We start from the raw sequence: 20,847 nt of genomic DNA on the forward strand, positions 1-20,847 counted from the left end.
ATTTTTGTGTACCTTCGAATTTCCAGCATCTGCAGTTCCTTCTTAAACAAGAAACTGCAGAAGCTGGAAACTTGAGAAAAATACAAACTGCTGGAGGAACTTTCAGTTTCAGTTTTAGTTCATTGTCACGTGTGCCGAGGTGGAGCGAAGAGCTTTTGTTGCACGCTAACCAGTCAGCGGAAAGACAATACATGATCACAAGGGTCAGGCAGCATCCGTGGAGGGAATGAACAGAGAGGCAAGCTTTGGTCCTGCACTGAGGGCGGCTAGCTGACCACTGCTGATGGGTCAGTAGCAAGGACAATTATAAATGCCTTTAGCATCCATTGAAGGGGGGTGGGGGGGGTGAAAAATGAGTTCCCTCTCCAGACCCTTCCCTGCTCTGGGAACACTTGAAAGATGGTGAGGCTGTAATACCACACTATTTTGGTCATAGTTCACTGCTGCTCACTAACAAGTGTCAGGCGTGAGTCTTTAGTCTTGTCTGAAGAAGGGTTTCGGCCCGAAACGTTGCCTATTTCCTTCGCTCCATAGTTGCTGCCGCACCCGCTGAGTTTCTCCAGCATTTTTGTCTAGTGAGACTGATAGTTTGATGACCTTCTGGCATTCATTACCCTGAGCCTCAGACAGGGGGGGGGGGGGGGAGTTAATGCCTTGAGGTGGAAACATTGAGTGTGGATGGGAAGAACTTTAAAAATCAATGAGATTCAGTAGCTGGCAGATGGAATTGTGTTTTTCTGATCTGTGAAGTGCCTTGGGAGATTCCCGTGCTTTGCTGATGCGACATCAGAGATGCGCGTGCTGTTGGGCTTCACAAAGTGAGGCCAGGGGAAAACGGCTTTCAGACATGGACGGTAGTGGTCATAGACCAGAGATGGACACAAAAAGCTGGAGTAAATCAGCGGGCCAGGCGCGCATCTCTGGAGAGAAGGAGCGGCTGACGTTTCGGGTCGAGACCCTTCTTCAGACTGGTTAGGGATAAGGGAAACGAGAGAAATAGACAATGGTGGAGAACAACGAACAAAAGATATGGAAAAAAGTAACAATGAAAAAGGATACAGGCCATGGTTAGCCAGGGCAGGACCTTTGCCCCTCTCCCTGTCCCCTCATCAATTCTGCACCCTGGTTAGAAGCTGAGGGAATCTGGTTCAGTCCTGAATTTACTATCATACTAGTCTACTATTCTGCTATTTTCTTTATTTATTCTGTATTCTACATTAGAAAATACGACTATTTTCTGAAGAAGGGTTTCGACCAGAAACGTTGCCTATTTCCTTCGCTCCATAGATGCTGCCTCACCTGCTGAGTTTCTCCAGCATTTTTGTCTACCTCTGAATTTACTATTCTTTTGTTCCCCATCCCCCCCCCCACCCCTCCCCGTGGAATGCATCATCTTTTAATGATGCAAACTCACTCACATTCCACCACGTTCCCAGAGCCAGTTAATTGGGTGTTAATTGAGGACAGGATGAAACTGTTGTCGCTGAGAATGGGCAACACAGCGCCTGTTGCAACACACATATCGCAGCAAACTTGTTTCATCTGGTTCTTCCTGAAGTTCTGCCGAGAATCACCATCGAGTTTCAGAATGCTAATCGCGTGCAATCCATTGCTAAGTGCCTCGTCAATGCAACTGCCCTTTCTAGGGTACACAAACTTGCTGGAGGAACTCAGCGGGTGCAGCAGCATCTATGGAGCGAAGGAAATAGGCGACGTTTCGGGCCGAAACCCTTCCTTTCTAGGGGCCTTGTCAACTAACGCAAGGGCAGCCCTCCGTGGCAATGAGTTCCACAGGTTAACATCCCTTTGACTGAAGAAGTTCCCCCCTCACCTCCTTTCTAAAACAAAGCTCTTTAATTCTGAGGCTATGGACCTCTGGTCCCAGACTCTCCCACCAGTGGAAACAACCAGAACAAGGGGAAGTCCAGAACAAGGGGTCGCAGTTTAAGGATAAGGGGGAAATCTTTTAGGACCGAGATGAGAAAAACATTTTTCACACAGAGAGTGGTGAATCTCTGGAATTCTCTAAAATACAGAAGGTAGTTGAGGCCACAGTTCATTGGCTATATTTAAGAGGGAGTTAGATGTGGCTCTTGTGGCTAAAGGGATCAGGGGGTATGGAGAGAAGGCAGGTACAGGATACTGAGTTGGATGATCAGCTATGAGCATATTGAATGGTGATGCAGGCTCGAAGGACCGAATGGCCTACTCCTGCACCTATTTTCTATGTTTCTATGTTTCTATACACCCCGCACCCTTGGTGTAAAAAAGTTGTCCCTCGGGTTCCTATTGAATTTTTCCATCGGTCCTCTCCACCTCTCCATATTTGCCCTTACAGTGATTACTTTGTTCTGGAAATAGTGATTCTCTCTTTGTTTCTATGTTTCTATCCTTTCCACATCCACTCTATCCATGCCTTTCATTATTCTGTAAGTTTCAATGAGGTCTCCCTCAACCTTCGAAACTCCAGCGAGTAGAGGCCCAGTGCCGTCAAACGCTCATCATATGCTATGTTTCAAGGTGTGTGCACGTGTTCGTGTGACTGTGTATATTTGTTTGCGTGTACGTGTTTGCATGTGCGTGTGCGTGAGTGTGTATATGTGCATGCGTGTGTGTGTTCATGTATGTGTGTGTACTTGTGCAGATGTGTCTGTGAGGTTGTAGATGCAACACAAGGAGGGCCCCGACCCGAAAGGTCAACTCCCCATGTTCTCCAGAGATGCTGCCTGACATACTGAGTTACTCCAGCACTTTGTTTAAGAAAGAACTGCAGATGCTGGAAAAATCGAAGGTGGACAAAATGTTGGAGGAACTCAGCGGGTGAGGCAGCCTCTATGGAGCGAAGGAATGGGTGTAGAAGTCTGAAGAAGGGTCTCGACCCGAAACGTCACCCATTCCTTCGCTCCATAGATGCTGCCTCACCCGTTGAGTTTCTCCAGCTTTTTGTCTACTTCAGCACTTTGTGTCTCTTTTTAAGGCTGAATGTGTGGTATTTCGGCGTATTTTTGTGATTGTGCATGGATGTGCATATAAATATGAACTCTCCTTCACTGTTCATTGCTTGGAAATAGCGTACTCCAGCATTTTGTGTCTCTCTTCGGTGTGTAGTTCCTTCCTACACGATTAATAATCCGCAGTATTCCTCCACCATGGAGCAAAGTGAGAGAGCTTCCTGGCTCAAGGAGCAGCGAATTGTGGACGCAGCCCAGACCATCACACAAGCCAACCTCCCTTCCATTGACTCCATTTATTCCCCGCGGCAAGGCCAGCAGCGTAATCGAGGATGAGTCGCGCCCTGGCCACCCCCTCTCCCATCGGGCCAAAAGTATAGAAGGTATGAAAACGCACACCACCAGATACAGAGACAGATTCTTCCCAGCTGTTATCAGGCAACTGAATCATCCTACCACAACCAGAGAGCAGAGCTGAACTATGATCTACCTCTTTGATGTCCCTCAGACTATCCTTGACCGGAGATGATCACAAAAAGCTGGAGTAACTCAGCGGGACAGGCAGCATCTCTGGAGAGAAGGAATGGGTGACGTTTCGAGTCGAGACCCCTCTTCAGACTTTACTAGCTTTACCTTCCACTAAAGGTTATTCCCTTAACATGTGATCTGCACACTGTAAAATGGATCGACTGTAATCATGCATTGTCTTTCTGCCGACTGGTTAGCACGCAACAAAAAAGCTTCTCACTGTACCTTGTGATCCTTGTGATTGAGGCAGTGCAGTGTAGGCTCACGAGATTGATACCTGGGATGGCGGGACTGTCATATGAGGAAAGATTGAAAAGACTAGGCTTGTATTCGCTGGAGTTTAGAAGGATGAGGGGGTTCTTATAGAAACATATAAAATTATAAAAGGACTGGTCAAGCTAGATGCAGGAAAAATGTTCCCAATGTGGGGCGAGTCCAGAACCAGGGACCACAGTCTTAGAATAAAGGGGAGGTCATTTAAGCGCCTTGAGTATTCTAGAAAGGCGCTATATAAATCCCATCCATTATTATTATTTAATACTGAGGTGAGAAAAAAACGTTTTCACCCAGAGAGTCGTGAATTTGTGGAATTCCCTGCCGCAGAGGGCAGTGGAGGCCAAGTCACTGGATGGATATAGGAGAGAGCTAGATAGAGCTCTAGGGGGTAGTGGAGTCAAGGGAAATGGGGAGAAGGCAGGCATGGGTTATTGATAGGGGACGATCAGCCATGATCGCAATGACAGAATGGCCTCCTCCTGCACCTATTTTCTATGTTTCTATGTTTACCTTGGTGTGCGTGGCAATAAACTAAACCGAGCTGAACAGAAACATGTCTCCACGCGAGAGCCGTGTGGGCTGCGTCTGGCCGGGTTATATTTAGCCAGTAATAGCTCTGCTCTGTTCCTTGGCACAGAGGCTGCCAGGAGCAGCTGGCCCGGGTTGGGTTGTCGCGCCACATCTGAAATGCCTTGGTGGCGCTGTCTGTCGACTGCGGGGGACCAGGCAGCGCTGCGCGTTTAACACCCGATGGGGGAGGCCAGATGGGACGGGACGCAGATTCCTTTACATATCCTCTTGTCACTCCTTCTCCGAAGGAACAGCGAACCAACCGTAGAATACTTCATTCCCCTCCCCGCTGATCGCCCCCCCCCCCCCATCTTTCCCTAAATAAAAACCCACGTCTCAATTATAGGTACAAAAAAAATATCTCCAAAAAAAATAAAAATTGCGATTATTATTTTATTTCGAGAGGTTAGTCGAGCTGTCTAAGGATGCGTGGCATTGGATGTTCCCCAGACTTGGTGAGTCTATACCATTTACAAAGGTGTCGAAAGCTTCTATGATCACAGGTATCTGTAGGAAATAGAATGCCTGATTGTAATGTGAAGGAAGGCACTGTCTGCAGATGCTGGTTTAAACCGAAGATAGACAGAAAATGCTGGAGTAACTCAGCGGGACAGGCAGCATCTCTGGGGAGAAGGAATGGGTGACGTTTTGGTTCGCCATCACAATGAATAGGAGTAGAATTAGGCCATTCGGCCCATCAAGACTACTCCGCCATTCAATCATGGCTGATCTATCTCTCCCTCCTATCCACATTCTCCTGCCTTCTGGATAGACTCGGCTTGTACTCGCTAGAATTTAGAAGATTGAGGGGGGATCTTATAGAAACTTACAAAATTCTTAAGGGGTTGGACAGGCTAGATGCAGGAAGATTGTTCCCGATGTTGGGGAAGTCCAGAACAAGAGGTCACAGTTTAAGGATAAGGGGGAAATCATTTAGGACCGAGATGAGAAAAACATTTTTCACACAGAGAGTGGTGGATCTCTGGAATTCTCTGCCACAGAAGGTAGTTGAGGCCAGTTCATTGGCTATATTTAAGAGGGAGTTAGATGTGGCCCTTGTGGCTAAAAGGATCAGGGGGTATGGAGAGAAGGCAGGTACAGGATACTGAGTTGGATGATCAGCCATGATCATATTGAATGGCGGCGCAGGCTCGAAGGGCCGAATGGCCTACTCCTGCACCTATTTTCTATGTTTCTATGCTTCTCCCCAAAACCTCTGACAACTGTTTCGACCTGAAACATCACCCATTCCTTTTCTCCAGAGATGCTGCCTGCCCTGCTGAGTTACTCCAGCACTCTGTGTCTAGCCTTGTTGTAATGAATGTGCAGGGAATGAAGGGGCTTGTATCACATGCTGGCAGTTTTAGCAGGCGTGCGCTTTCACACTTCTGCGCCTCTTGCCTGATGGGAGAGGGGAGAAGAGGGAGTGGCTGGGGTGGGACTGGCCGTTGATTATGCTGGTGGCCTTGCCAAGTCAGCGTTATGTGCAGATGAAGTGTGGACAAAGATGTTTTGTGTATTGAGTATGTTTAAGTGAGGAACTGCAGATGCTGGAAAAATCGAAGGTAGACAAAAATGCTGGAGAAACTCAGCGGGTGAGGCAGCATCTATGGAGCGAAGGAATAGGTGACGTTTCGGGTCGAGACCCTTCGGGTCTCGACCCGAAACGTCACCTATCCCTTCGGGTCTCAACCCGAAACGTCACCTATTCATTCGCTCCGTAGATGCTGCCTCACTCGCTGAGTTTCTCCAGCATTTTTGTCTACCAGTGTATTGAGTATAGTTGGTTGTCTGCGGCACCAGTTCATAACAAAGCAGTCTTCATGCACCCAGTCCATTATCAATCAAAATCAATCATGTACATCAAGTGCACGGGCCGACCGGACTTTGGACTTTGAGTAATGGCGCCAAAATATGACGCCGCCCGCATGTGTAATATATGCAAAAACTATTCACCGTACATTTGCATATTTGACGAATTAAGCACTATTGACATACACATTACAATAGACTAAACTAAACTAAACTAAAGTTTAATGAAGGGTCTCGGCCCGAAACATCACCTATTCCTTCTCTCCAGAGACGCTGCCTGGCCCGTTGGGTTACTCCAGCACTTTGTGCCTATCTTGGGTGTAAAGCAGCACCTGCAGTTCCTTCTTACACATAAACTGTGTAGCTTCACAAAACGAGAGACCACTCGCAAATCAAGTCAATGGGAACCTGAGACACACAATGACAATCTCTGAGAAGCCCTCCTTTATTGACTGTGTTTGTGTATTTGGTGTTGCTAGACGCTGCATTCAAATGTAAGCGAGTTTCCTGGCTGCTACGGAGGGGAATAAAAAAAGGCACCATCCCCATTCAAGAGTCTAGATGTTTAATTCAATTCTTTTCAAATGTTCAAGATTTACATGACACATTTGCCTTTGCAAATCTCTTCTGCTTCTGTTCTCAGCCTTTGGATATCCTTGGAGAAACATTGGAGTCATAGAAATACAGTCAGTCATACAGTGTAAACCGGCCCTTCGGTCCAACTTGCCTGTACGAACCAACATGTCCCATCTACACTAGTCCCACCTGCCTGCATTTGTCCCCTTGTTCTCGATTCCCCGACCTTGTCCAAGGGACCCTGTGCGTCTACCCGATCTATTCCTCTCATAATTTTATACACCTCTATAAGATCATTCCCACTCATCCTCCTGCGCTCCAGGGAATAGAGTCCCAGGGTGCTCAAAATCTCCCTGTAGCTCAGGCCCAGGCAAAATCCTCGTCAATCTTCTCTGTACCCGTTCCAACTCGACAACATCCTTCCTGAAGAATAGTTTTTTTAAATTTTCACTGGAGTGAAAAAAGGGAAAAGAAAACATCAGAATCCCTTTTGGCCAATTTGTAATAATTCACACTCAATGTCTCAATGCTCTTTCCCCCAGGAGTTTATGGGTTTGCTTTGTTAGGGCGCAAAGATAGAGGAGGATCAGAAGGATCTCTACCCGAAATGTCACCTGGCCATGTTCTCCAGAGATCTGCCTGACCCGCTGAGTTATTCCAGCCACTTTGTGTCCTTTTGTGTATTAACCAACATCTGAAGTTCTTTGTTTCTAGGCTCGTCTCAATGACTGCCATCTAACTCAAAGAGTTATTGGATTGAGTCTCAGTCTAATGATTGATTGAATTGCTTGATTGAAAGTTACACCATGGAAACAGACCCGAAGAGGGCTGTCCACTTGGGCGACCTAATTGGCGAGTTTAGAAAAGTTTAGGAGTGTTTGAAAAAATGACATGTTGAAGATCTCCTTCGACTATGTTGAAGACTAGCTTCATGTTGAAGACTAGCTTCATGTTGAAGACTAGCTTCATGTTGAAGACTAGCTTCATGTTGAAGACTAGCTTCATGTTGAAGACTAGCTCCATGTTGAAGACTAGCTTCATGTTGAAGACTAGCTCCATGTTGAAGACTAGCTCCATGTTGAAGACTAGCTTCATGTTGAAGACTAGCTCCATGTTGAAGACTAGCTTCATGTTGAAGACTAGCTTCATGTTGAAGACTAGCTTCATGTTGAAGACTAGCTTCGTGTTGAAGACTAGCTTCGTGTTGAAGACTAGCTTCATGTTGAAGACTAGCTTCATGTTGAAGACTAGCTTCTTGTTGAAGACTAGCTTCATGTTGAAGACTAGCTTCATGTTGAAGACTAGCTTCTTGTTGAAGACTAGCTTCATGTTGAAGACTAGCTTCATGTTGAAGACTAGCTTCTTGTTGAAGACTAGCTTCATGTTGAAGACTAGCTTCATGTTGAAGACTAGCTTCATGTTGAAGACTAGCTTCATGTTGAAGACTAGCTTTCCATGGTGAACTTTTTTTACTTGCGGGCATTTTTCAACATATTGAAAAAAATGCCGCAACCTAGCTGAGGCCTCGAGTGTGCGGAGACCACTCTCGAGCATGAAGGAGAGTTACGAAGACCTCCTATGATCTCGTGTCGACCATGCTGCGAGTATGAGTCAAGGGAACAGTCAAGCCAGAACTCGCGGATTAGGTTGCACAAGTGGGACAGGCCCTTTAGGCACCCACCAAATCCATGCTTGCCACTGATCACTTGTTCACATTAGTTCAATGTTATATCACTTTGCATCCACTCCCAACAAACTAGGGGAAGTTTACATTTATCATTCATCATATTGTTTCCAGTGTACTATGTTTCCACATTCTGTTGTGTTGCAGAATGTCATTGTTCTATCTGGGACACGTAACAATAAAACAACCTTGACTCTTGAAATTGGTTTCTTACTAACTCTCAATTTGCTGCACACGTCAGGAGCTGTTAGCCACAGCTTCGACACCTCTGAAAGATGCTGAGCCCCATCTCCCTGCATTTGCAATGTTAACGGGGCTGCCTCTTGCTGACTGGGTGTCGATTGATGTGTTCGCAGCTCATGTTTGGTCCTCTGCATCAGTGGGTTGTGATGATTCACGGAGCCTGCAGATTGACTCAGCTACATCACCCCATGGCAGCCCCGGCCAAAGCAGGAAGTCACGCAGTTGGTCCGCAGTGTGAAACCCAGCGTAGATGGAACGTGAGACTCCGCGACAAAGCTTTCTAGCAAAACAGATCTGCTGCTCGCTATTGAGGTGAGCAACCTCCAACGCACTGACGTCGAAGGACAACAAGAGAGGTTTCACTTTGTTGCATCAACCGACACATATGAAGCTCTGGCCTAGGCTCTGCTCAACTACAGGAACTAAAACCCAAGCTCAAAGGTCACTTCCTGCCGCATCACTTCCCAACCTTATACAGCGCAGAAACAGGCCCTTAGGCCCACCGAGTCCACGCTGACCAGCGACCCCCCTACACTAGTACTATCCTACACACACTAGAGGCAATTTACAATTTTTACCGAAGCCAATTTACCTACAAACCCGTACTTCTTTGGAGTGTGAAAGGAAACCAGAGCACCCGGAGAAAACCCACGTGGTCACGGGGAGAACGTACGAAAACTCCATACAAATAGCACCCCTGGTCAGGTTTGAACCTGGGTCTCTGGCGCTGTGAGGCAGCAACTCTACCATTGCGCCACCGTGCCGCATGACAAAAGTTAAATCGAAGGACATCAAAACTACATGGATTGCTTACGTGATATAACTGATCCCAGGTGATCCCGGACAAGTCATTTTTCCATTCTGTGTTCTCTACGGCAATCCATACAGGGACCCCCAGTTTGAGATCTCACCAAATATATCCGAAAAAAATTCGAATTCAGCATTAAACCTCCTGCCAAGGATAAATCCATCAAATATATTCTGTCTAAACCAGGAACTGCCGATGCTGGATTCCACAAAAGGACACAATGTGCTGAAGTAACTCAATGTCCCGTTGGGTCAGGCAGCAGCTCTAGAGAATATTGATAGGTTACGTTTCGGGTCAGCATCCTTCTGCAGTCTGAAGAAGGTCCCGATCTGAAACGTCACCTATCCATGCTCTCCAGAGCGGCTGCCTGACCCGCTGAGATGCACCTGCATTTTGTGTCCTCTTATATAAATTCTGACTGTTTTAGTTATCTGTTCCCACACAAATTCTGGATTTCCAAATTTGCTTAAAAAATGTCAACCCATTAAGTCTATGCCAGCTCACAACACAATTGTGTGCGCTCCCCCCACTTGCATTGTCCCCCGCCTGCAATACGGGCTAGTGAAGGAAGGTGGGTGTGTGTGTGTGCGTGTGTGTGTGTGTGTGTGTGTGTGTGTGTGTGTGTGTGTGGGTACACAAAATTGCTGGGGAAACTCAGCGGGTGCAGCAGCATCTATGGAGCGAAGGAAATAGGCGACGTTTCGGGCCGAAACCCTTCTGTGTGTGTGTGTGTGTGTGTGTGTGTGTGTGTGTGTGTGTGTGTGTGTGTGTGTGTGTGTGTGTGTGTGTGTTTTTGTGTGTGTGTGTGTGTGTGTGTGTGTGTGTGTGTGTGTGTGTGTGTGTGTGTGTGTGTGTGTGTGTGTGTGTGTGTGTGTGTGAGTGTGTGTGTGTGTGTGTGTGTGTGTGTGTGTGTGTGTTCCACTCTGACAGTCGCCGTTTTATCAGGCGACTGCCGGCAACTTGACAGTCACCGGCAGTCCGCTGAAAAATCGCCAAAGTGGGGCCATGCCCATTACTCCCAATGCACACCTCAGCTGCAGAGTGGCACCTTTCCCCACGTGTCGGGAATGCACAGGGAGAATACAATCCCATTGCGCTGGTGGATAGGTGCCAATGGAATGACATCCCAGTAAATGTCGGATCTTCAGGAGGAAATAAAATGTAAAGATTGTGAAAAGTAAATCCCATGCCAGTGTGAGGTGAGAGAATTCCCATATAACACCATCGGCGAGATGGGAACTTGGAACTCAACTTAATCACTGACGGTATAAAACCAGCGTGTCAGCTGGGATTGCATGTGTGTGAATTAGAAAAAAGGATGAGAGGCCACGTGAGGGGGAATGGGGCGGGCAAGCAGCAGTTTATCTTAAATACCATATTTTAATTCTGTAATTAAAGTTAGCTGTTGGAATGAAATTTCCACCTCAGTGCATTAATGTCTAAGTGCAGTTGATGGGCCGGATGTAGAGTCTATTAGAGTCATAGTCATACAGTGTGGAAATAAGCCCTTCGGCCCATCTTGCCCACCCTGACTAACACTCAATAGAGCTGGAAACAAGCCTCAGAAATGCGACTAGGAGAAGTTGCTGCTGGTGCAACTCACATCATCAGAGACCCGGATCGATCCTGTCCTTGGGTGCTGTCAGTGCGGAGTCTGCACGTTCTCCCTGTGACCCGTGTGGATTTTTTCTCCGGGTGCTCCAGTTTTCTCCCACATAGAAACATAGAAACATAGAAAATAGGTGCAGGAGTAGGCTATTCGGCCCTTCGAGCCTGCACCGCCATTTAATATGATCATGGCTGATCATCCAACTCAGTATCCTGTACCTGTCTTCTCTCCATACCCCCTGATCCCTCTAGCCACAAGGGCCACATCTAACTCCGTCTTAAATATAGCCAATGAACGGGCCTAAACTACCTTCTGTGGCAGAGAATTCCAGAGATTCACCACTCTCTGCGTGAAAAATGTGTTTCTCATCTCGGTTCCAAAGGATTTCCCCTCTATCCTTAAGCTGTGACCCCTTGTCCTGGACTTCCCCAACATCGGGAACAATCCCACAAGACGTGCAGGTTTGTGGGTTTATTGGCTTCTGTAAATTGTCCCTGGTGTGTAGGGTGCAGAAGTGGGTTAACGTTGAACTAGTGTAAACACAAAAAGCTGGAGTAACTCAGCGGTTCAGGCAGCATCTCTGGAGAAAAGGATTTGGATCGAGACCCTTCTTCAGGGTCACATATTCCTTTCCTCCAGAGATGCTGTCTGCCCCACTGAGTTACTCCAGCTTTTTGTGTTGATCTGCGGTTTAAACCAGCATCTGCAGTTCCTTCCTGCACATTGACCTAGTGTATGTGTGATCAATGGTCAGTGTGGTCTCGGTGGGCCAAAGGGCCTGTTTCCACGCTGGATCTCTCTACGTTAAACTCTGAACCAGTGGCAGTAGTCCAGTGCCCTCCAGGTTACAATGGTGAAATAGTGTTTTGCAGCTAATCCCAGCGCAGCTAGTAGTAGCAACTGTGAAAGTGACACGCTGATGCCGGGAGCCAAGTTAAAGATCAGAGTGAAAGTGCGTCAAACCTCAATGAATGGAAGCTCATGGAAACTGCGGCAGTTCAGAGGCAAGACTGACATGCAAGTGGTCTTTCGTTGCCATCAACAGAGGCATCTCACTCTGGAACTTCCTGACCATTTGTAAATGTAGCATCTTTAAAACTGCACTGCCATTTAGACAGGAAGTGAAGCGTCTTTAAAACAGAACCTCATCTTTCAGCACAGACAGTGTGGTTAAGGGCTGGAGCCGAAGACCCTGCATGCAACGGATGAATTAGAAAAGTCAAACTCACATCTATTCCTCAGAGAGAGAATCACTATTTCCAGAACAAAGTAATCACTGTGAGGGCAAGTATGGAGAGGTGGAGAGGACCGATGGAAAAATTCAATAGGAACCTGAGGGACAACTTTTTTACACCAAGGGTGCGGGGTGTATAGAAACATAGAAACATAGAAAATAGGTGCAGGAGTAGGCCATTCGGTCCTTCGAGCCTGCACCACCATTCAATATGATCATGGCTGATCATCCAACTCAGTATCCTGTACCTGCCTTCTCTCCATACCCCTTGATCCCTTTAGCCACAAGGGCCACATCTAACTCCCTCTTAAATATAGCCAATGAACTGTGGCTTCAACTACCTTCTGTGGCAGAGAATTCCAGAGGTTCACCACTCTCTGTGTGAATTTTTTTTTTCTCATCTCGATCCTAAAAGACTTCTCCCTTCTCCTTAAACTGTGACCCCCTTGTTCTGAACTTCCCCAACATCGGGAACAATCTTCCTGCATCTAGCCTGTCCAACCCCTTAAGAATTTTCTATAAGATCCCCCCTCAATCTTCTAAATTCTAGCGAGTACAAGCCGAGCCGAGCAAGGAACGAGTTGCCAGAGGGGATAGTTGAGGCAGGCACTATCACAACGTTTAAAAGACATTTGGACAGGTACATTGATAGGGTAGGTTTAGAAGGAGTCAAGAGTCTTTTATTGTCATGTGTCCCAGATAGAACAATGAAATTCTTACTTGCTACAGCACAACAGAATATGCAAACATAGTACACTGTAAACAATATAATAATCGAGAGAGAAACATGTGCAATATGTACATATACTCATACTCACATATATTTATATATACATATATTTATATATATATATTTATATATATATATAGACCCACACACACACACACACGTATATATATATATATATATACACACACACATACTCAAAAAACAAACAGACAATTATAGTGCAATAATAATAATAATAATAATAATAATAATAATAATAATAATAATAATAATAATAATAATAATAATAATAATAATAATAATAATAATAATAATAATAATAATAATAATAATAATAATAATAATAATAATAATAATAAAATGATAATAGTCTATTGATGTTCAGAGAATATATGAGGTTGTAGTGTTTAGTGATGGATGCAGGGAAGAGGCTGTTCCTGAACCTGGGTGTTACAGTTTTCAGGCTCCTGTACCTTCTTCCCGATGGCAGTGGTGAGATGAGCGTGTGGCCAGGATGGTGTGGGTCTCTGATGATGTTGGCTGCCGTTTTGAGGCAGCGACTCCGATATCAGTTTCAGATTCAGATTCAACTTTAATTGTCTTTGTCAGTGTACAGTACAGAGACAACGAAATGAGAGGATATATCCTCTCGATGGTGGGGAGGTCTAACACAGGCAGGTGAGACTAGTGTAGATGGGAGCATGTTGATCAGCGTGGCAAAGTTGGGGCCGAAAGACCTGTTTACAGGCTGTATTAATTAATTCAATTAATTTAATCAATTTAATGTCATCACTTTAATGTCACGTTTCATGTATCTTGTGTTTTATGACGGTTGACAGACCAATTTTCCTCCTGGGATAAATAAAGATCTATCGTAACGTATCGTATGACCCCATGACGTTTCGGGTCAGAATCCTTCTGTCCCAACATATAACGTCACCTATAGACAATAGACAATAGGTGCAGGAGTAGGCCATTCGGCCCTTCAAGCCAGCACCGCCATTCAATGTTATTATGGCTGATCATCCCCAATCAGTACCCCGTTCCTGCCTTCTCCCCATATCCCCTGACTCCGTTATTTTTAAGAGCCCTATCGAGCTCTCTCCTGAAAGCATCCAGAGAACCTGCCTCCACCGCCCTCTGAGGCAGAGAATTCCACAGACTCACCACTCTCTGTGAGAAAAAGTGTTTCCTCGTCTCTGTTCTAAATGGCTTATCCATATTTTCCAGAGATGCTGCCCAACCGGTTAAGTTACTCCAGTATTTTTGTGTTTTTTTTTTGTAAACCAGCACCTGCAGTTTCTTATGTCTACATTATATTTTTTCCGTCACTGATTGCCTTCACGTTTGGGATCAGACCCTGGATGAGTCCACAATGTGGCCTTTTGCACTGCTGAACTTTACAGAGTCCCCTATCATGCGGCACCCATACACATCCTGACCCCCACCTCCCACCCTCCACCACATCCCAGGGGATTTGGACACAGCTGCAGGATTAATTGCTGTTGGTTTCATTCCTTTCAGTTGCAAATTGCGGAGTTGTGCTCCCACAAGACATGCAGACGGTGCACCTTCCAGAATATACATTTAAGGCTTTTCGTTCGTGTTCAAAGTCGTTTGGAGACGCTCTTGTGACATCCTGATGGGAACATTAAAGATTTTCTTCACCAAAAGGGCACAGCATGGAGCCAGAAGCTGTGGAGAAAGTTTCCTCCAAAACTCTGCAGTGAAGCTGGAAAATTCACACATCATAAAAATCCATTGAGAATAATAATCAATTGCCCATCTCCGAGGGAGCGGATTCCCAATCATTCAATTCGAAGGATTCGACTTGCAAATTAACTTTTTAGGACTCCTGTCCAGTGCACCATGGCGTACCGAACAGCGAGCCAGACTCCGAACTTCTTGTTCAATGTATGACCAGTCTTATTGACGTTTTCTTTCACACTGAATTCAATTGCAAACAGCATTTCTCTGCCGTTGATTAATCACTTTTCAACCAACAGATGTGCTGTTTGTTGCTCATTAAATCACAACAGTTGGATGGAATAGTGATACTTGCATTAATATAGCGCCTCATCAGGTCAAGTGTTCTTAGGTTGAAATATTTCAAAATTCTTCACACAACAAATTAAATTCGAAGAGCATCACTCGTCCTTCCTTGAACAAATACCACCGGCACGGTGGCGCAGCGGTTCGATCCTGACCATGGGTGCTGCCTGTGTGGAGTTTGTACGTTCTCCCCATGACCTGCTTGGGTTGTCTCCGGGAGCTCCGGTTTCCTCCCTCACTCCAAAGGCGTACATGTTTGTAGGTTAATTGGCTTGGAAAAATTATAAATTGTCCCGAGTGTGTGTAGGATAGTGTTAGTGTGCAGGGATTGCTGGTCGGCGCGGACTCAGTGGGCTGTATCACTAAATTAAACTTAAAGCCCTGTCCCACGGTACGAGTTCATTCCAAGAGCTCTCCTGAGTTTAGAAAAAATCAAACTCGTGGTAAGCATGGAGAATGAATGTAACGGGTACGTCGGAGCTCGGGGATGTCTCTTAGCGGCTCGTAACGCTAACGGCAGCTATTCGGGAAGACTCGCTAATGGCTATACAAGCAAATCAAGGAAGAAGCTGTTCCTGAAACTGGTGGTAGGTGTTTTCAGATTGTTGGATCTTCTGTCCAATGTAAGTGGGGAGAAGAGAGAATGAGTGTGAGTGGTATTGATTATGTTGGCCGCTCTTCCGAGGCAGTGTGATGTATGGATGAGCTGATGTGGCGGAGGCTGGTTTTCACGGTGGACTAGGCTGGGTTGCGCTCACAACGTCATGTGCTCTTGGGCAGAGCAATTGCCATAGCAAGCCAGACCATTACCCAAACCAATCTGTGGAATTCTCTGCCACAGAAGGTAGTTGAGGCCAGTTCATTGGCTATATTTAAGAGGGAGTTAGATGTGGCCCTTGTGGCTAAAGGGATCAGGGGGTATGGAGAGAAGGCAGGTATGGGATATTGATTTGGATGATCAGCCATGATCATATTGAATGGCGGTGCAGGCTCGAAGGGCCGAATGTCCTGCACTCTATATTTCTATGTTTCTAATTAGACCACAACAAATTGTTGGCGATATTTACTTGTAGGAACTTGAAGCTCTCGACCATCTCCAGCACAAGTGATACAGACATGGGTGTGCCCTCCACCCCACTTCCTGTAGTCGATGACCATCTTCTTTGTAGTATTGACATTCAGGGAGAAGATGTTGTCTTGACACTATGCTACTAAGCGCGCTATTTCCTTCCTGTACTCTGTCTCATTTTTGTTTGAGGTCTTGCCCACTACAATGGTGTGGTCTGCAAACATGTAAATGGAGTCAGAGCAGAATATGGCCACACTGTCGTGAGTGCATAGCAAGGGGCTGAGAACGCAGCCTTGCGGGCACTGTGTGATGAGAATTATGTTGCCTCTCTTTACTGGTTGTGGTCTACGGGTCAGAAAGTCAAGGCATCCATTTAGGCTTTAGAGATCCAGCGTGGAAACAGGCCCTTCGGCCCGCCAAGGCTGTGCTGACCAGCGATCAGAGGGAATGAGAGGGTTAGAATGGAAATTTAGAATCAATAAATGAAAGATGTGCAAAAAGCAACAAAGATCCAGGATACACAAAATTGCTGGGGAAACTCAGCGGGTGCAGCAGCATCTATGGAGCGAAGGAAATGGGCGACGTTTCGGGCCGAAACCCTTCTTCAGACTGATGGGGGGTGGGAGAAAGAAGGAAAAGGGGAGGAGGGGGAGGAGCCCGAGGGCGGGCGGATGGGAGGGTGGGAGGAGACAGCTAGAGGGTTAAGGAAGGGGAGGAGACAGCAAGGGCTAGCAAAATTGGGAGAATTCAATGTTAATGCCATACGGACGCAAGGTCCCCAGACGGATCCAGGATAGTTGGAGCAGACTGAGACTTCATTAGACTGAGATGTTGCACTTGTGCAAGATTCTGGCTGTGAATCAGTGTAAGGTATCGCTGTGGGGAAGGTGTCTGGATTCCTAACATTATGCAAACATCACTTATATTCATGTCAGGATTTTCTCTTCAACAAATTAACTTGAAATTCTACAATGTAGCATTGAGAAGAGCAGGAATGTATCGGAAGGAACTGCTGGTTTAAACCGGAGATAGCCACAAAAAGCTGGCGAGTAGCTCAGCGGGACAGGCAGCATCTCTGGAGAGAAGGAATGGGTGACGTTTCGGGTCAAGACCCTTCTTCACACTCTGTATTGCTGCTGACCTTAGCTGCAAAAGGTGTTTTGTGATGTTGGGGATAGGTACCAGGTATCAAAGGGTTAACAAAGTGCAAATGGTGCCTTTGCCTTCAATTCCTGTATCGTACAGCTTGTGGGCTGAGTAGGGGCGTAGAGTGAGCTGTAGGGTAGGGATTCGACATTTGATCAGTATAAATGCAAATGTCATGATTGAAGAGAATTATCTGCCATCGAGTACCTGAATGACAAACCGCTTCAAAGTCAAGCTAAGATTGAAATCAAACTGCGCAGAGCCCTCGACTTTCTGTTTCAGTGTTTTCCACGTAACCAATCCTTAGTATCTTCCGAAGATGGACACAAAATGCTGGAGTAACTCGGCGGGACAGGCAGCATCCCTGGAGAGAAGGAATGGGTGACGTTTTGGGTCTGGTCTTCAGACTGCAGGAGGGTCTCGACCCGAAACATGACCCATTCCTTCTATCCAGAGATGCTGCCTGTCCCGCTGAGTTACTCCAGCATTTTGTGTCTATCTTCGGTGTAAACCAGCACCTGTAGTTCCTTCCTACACTTATAGGCCTATCCCACATGCGCTTTTTTTTCTGCCGGCACCCGTCATAGTTGCAGCAGGTCGCCGAAGATTTTCAAAATGATGAAAATCCCGCGGCGATCAGAAAAAGGTACAACTCTTTGGGTGACTAGTCGCGACCATACATGTCGTGTGGTGACGCCTGTATGGACGTGAGTAGTTGCCCAAAGAGTCGTACCTTTTTCTGTTCGCCGCTGGATTATCAACATTTTGACATTTTTCGGCGACCTGCTGCGACTATCGCCGAAAAAAATCACGTAAGTGGGACAGGCCCTTAAGCATCTTTCAGCTCTGCTTAACATGTCTCTACCATGCAGGATGATTGGACTTCCCCTCCCTCTCTGTTTTTCATCTTTCACCTTCACTCTTTCTTTTACGAATCAGAAATGTAAAATCTTGCAACCTACATTGGAAACGCTGTGGAGAGTTGTACTATGGTAGACCAGTAGATTCCCTTGAAAGATTTCCTTTGATTTCCTCAGCAACAGGGCAGGAGGTTGTGTCTTCAGAAAGCATTTTATCGGGTTGGTTTGGGAACAGCTCCAACCAGAACTTGCAGCAAATTGTGGTCGCAGCCCGGACCATCACACAAACCAACCTCCCTTCTATTGACTCCATCTACACCTCACTCTGCCTCGGCAAGGCCAGCAGCATCATCAAGGATGAGTCGCAGCTCCCTCTTCTCCCCTCTCCCATCAGGCAAAAGGTATAGAAGTGTGAAAACGCACACCTCCAGATTCTTCCCAGCTGCCTGTGTTCACCTATGACCAGCTATGCTTTGTCCTGCTCCTCCAAACTTCCAGCTTTCTTTCCTCCCACCTTTAGAATCAGTTTGAAGAAGGTTCCAGACCCAAAACGTCACCTATCCATGTTCTCCAGGGATGCTGCCTGACCCGCTGAGTTACTCTTGGTAAACCAGTGTCTGCATTTCCTTGTTTCTATGTTATAGAGTCATAGAGTCTTACAGCATGGAAACAGGCCCTTCGGCCCAACTTGCCCATACCATCCAACATGTCCCATCTACACTAGTCCCACCTGCCTGCGTTTGGCCCTATATTCCTCTAACCCTCTCCTGTCCATGTACCTGTCCAATTGTTTATTAAATGCTGTGCGAGTGCCTGCCTCATCTACTCCTTCAGCAGCTCATTCTATTATCTAGTATTGTTTTGTATAAAAAAGTTTCCCCTCGGGTTTGTATTAAAACTTCCCCCCTCCCTCCCCTCCCCCTCCCTCCCCTTCCTCCCCCTCTCCCCCCCCCCCCCCCCCCCCCCCCCCCCCCCCCCCACCCCTTTAAAGCTATTTCATCTGGTTCTTAATTCCTCTACTCTGGGTAAAAGACTGTGCATTTACCCGATCTATTCATCTCATGATCTTATACACCTCACCCTCCTGTGCTCTAAGGAACAAAGTCTAACCCGCTCAACCTCTCCCTATAGCTCAGGCAACATCCGGGATAGAGTGGATGCAGAGAGGATGTTTCCACTAGTGGGAGAGTCTAGGACCAGAGGTCATAGCCTCAGAATTAAAGGACGTTCCTTAAGGAAGGAGATGAAGAGGAATTTCTTTAGTCAGAGGATGGTGAATCTGTGGGATTCGTTGCCACAGAAGGCTGTGGAGGCCAAGTCAATGGATAGATAAGGCAGAGATAGATAGATTCTTGATCAGTGTGGCTGTCAGGGGTCATGGGAAGAAGGCAGGAGAATGGGGTTAGGAGGGAAAGATAGATCAGCCATAATTGAATGGCGGAGTAGACTTGATGGGCCGAATGGCCCAATTCTGTTCCTATCACATGACCTAAATCTTCTCTGCACCCTTTCCAGCTTATAGAAACCACTTCAGATTGGCTGTGTCAGTGTGTGGATAAGAGCATCAAGCTAAACTGGAGCAGATGAGGTTGTTCTGTGTGAGGAGCAGTAACATATCATAGAGAGAAAAGCACATTTCACAGTTTTCTGCAGATTAATAAACACCTCGAATGTTTTGGGAACTCACTGTTTCCAATGTAACAAGATTACATGTTTTAAGTTGACTGCAATCAGATATATATATACATTTTTTTTTTTTTACTGCAGATTCTGGAAATAAGGAAATAAGCAGAAACTGCAAGAGGCACCCCAATAGAATTCATTTCTGATAAAGGGTCATTATTTGTTAACTCTCTCTTATTTGTTAACTCTCTCCACAGATGCTGCCTGACCTGCTGAGTATCTCCAGCATGTTTTATTTAGTTCAGTTTAGTTTAGTTTAGTTTAGTTTAGTTTATTGTCATGTGCAGTGAGTTACGGTGAAAAGCATTTGTTGCACGCTATTCTTTCGAAGGTAGGCACGCAATGCTGGAGTAACTCAACGGGTGAGGCAGCAGCTCTGGAGAGAAGGAATGGGTGACGTTTCGGGTCGAGACCCTTCTCCAGACTGATGTCAGGGGAGGGGGTGGGACAAAGATAGAATGTAGGCGGAGACAGTAAGACTAGTGGGAGAAATGGGATGGGGAAGGGGATGGAGAGAGAAAGCAAGGGCTATCTGAAGTTAGAGAAGTCAACGTTCATTGACTGGGGTGTAAACTACCCAAGCGAAATATGAGGTGCTGTTCCTCCAATTTGTGCTGGGCCTCACTGACAATGGAGGAGGCCCAGGACAGAAAAGTCAGATTGGAAATGGGAGAGGGAGTTGAAGTGCTGGGCCATCGGGAAATCAAAATATTATTTTGAAAGTTTTAAACAATAGACAATAGGTGCGTGAGTAGGCCATTTGGCCCTTCGAACCAGCACCGCCATTCAACGTGATCATGGCTGATCATCCCCGTTCCTGCCTTCTCCCCATATCCCCTGACTCCGCTACTTTTAAGAGCCCTATCTAGCTCTCTCTTGAAAGCATCCAGAAAACCTGCCTCCACCGCCATCTGAGGCAGAGAATCCCACAGACTCACCACTCTCTGTTCAGTTCTTAAGGAACTTCAGTTCTTTAAATATAAGGCTAACATTCCATTACGTATCCGGGATTTTCA

The sequence above is a fragment of the Amblyraja radiata genome, chromosome 16, assembly GCF_010909765.2.
Source record: "Amblyraja radiata isolate CabotCenter1 chromosome 16, sAmbRad1.1.pri, whole genome shotgun sequence".
NCBI classification, from domain to species: Eukaryota; Metazoa; Chordata; class Chondrichthyes; order Rajiformes; family Rajidae; genus Amblyraja; species Amblyraja radiata.